Source organism: Priapulus caudatus, unplaced genomic scaffold (genome assembly GCF_000485595.1).
Source record: "Priapulus caudatus unplaced genomic scaffold, Priapulus_caudatus-5.0.1 Scaffold1058, whole genome shotgun sequence".
NCBI classification, from domain to species: domain Eukaryota; kingdom Metazoa; phylum Priapulida; class Priapulimorpha; order Priapulimorphida; family Priapulidae; genus Priapulus; species Priapulus caudatus.
Window position 1 is genome coordinate 28444 of NW_014578119.1, and position 1104 is coordinate 29547.

The following is a 1104-nucleotide window of genomic DNA, read 5'->3' on the forward strand; positions in this document are numbered from 1 at the left end:
TCCACAGAGTATGGAGGCGTCCGATGATAGGATCCTCCACTTGTAACCTTCTCCATTCCTCTGCTGGGATGGCTGGCATACTGTTAGAAGTGACTGATTCACAGCGTGTGGGGTACTTTCCAAGTTCTTCAGTCCATACAGTCAAACGCACATCCTCAATCGCGTTTCTCAAATCCACAGGAACTAAAGTTGACAGTCTTTGCTGTCCAGACGTCGCACACACGGTCGTTTCTTCCAAGCGAGCACTCTCAGGAGGGTGAACCGTTTTACGACTCGATGAATCCGCGTTCTGGTTGCGTTTTCCAGACTGGTATTTCACAGTGAATCTCGTACAGATTGTTGTCCTGTCTGTTGATAACCTTGTAAGGCTCCACCTGCCACGCGTCCTGTATTTTACTACGCCCCTTCGGATGGTTGCGCAAGTTCACTCTTGTTCCTCGTTCTACACTTCCAACATCGACTCAATGAATCTGCGTTCTGATTGCGTTTTCCAGAAAAGTGTTTCACAGTGAAGTTGAATTGCGCTAGCTGCGCTGCCCAACGAGTCTCGGTAGCACCCAGTTTTGCTGTTGACTGAAAGTAGCTCAACGGGTCATTGTCCGTGTACACAACAAACTCGCTCCCAATGAGAAGATCCCTGAACTTGTCTGTTATAGCCCACTTGAGAGCCAGTAGCTCTAGTTTCATGCTGCTGTAGTTCTGCAGATTTTTCTCGTTGTCCCTCAATGTCTGACTGGCATAGCTCAAGACCACAAGTCCACTCTCCTGCTGCTGCGACAATACAGCCCCTAGACCCAAGAAACTGGCATCCACTTCCACAATGAATGGCCTATTAAAGTCTGGGTATCCCAATATAGGTGGAGAACTCAACCTGTCCTTCAATTCCTGGAATGCAGCATCACTAGCAGTCCCATGCAATCTCCTGTAGTAACTGGCTAGGCCTAGGAATCCACGTAGTTCTGTTTCCGTTTGTGGTTTTGACCACTGGCACAGCACTGATCTTACTCCGGGCCGGCACGATGCCAGAACTAGCACAAGATGACCCAAATACTGCAACCTCTCCTTGAACATTACACACTTTGAGGGCTTTACCCTCAGGTTGGC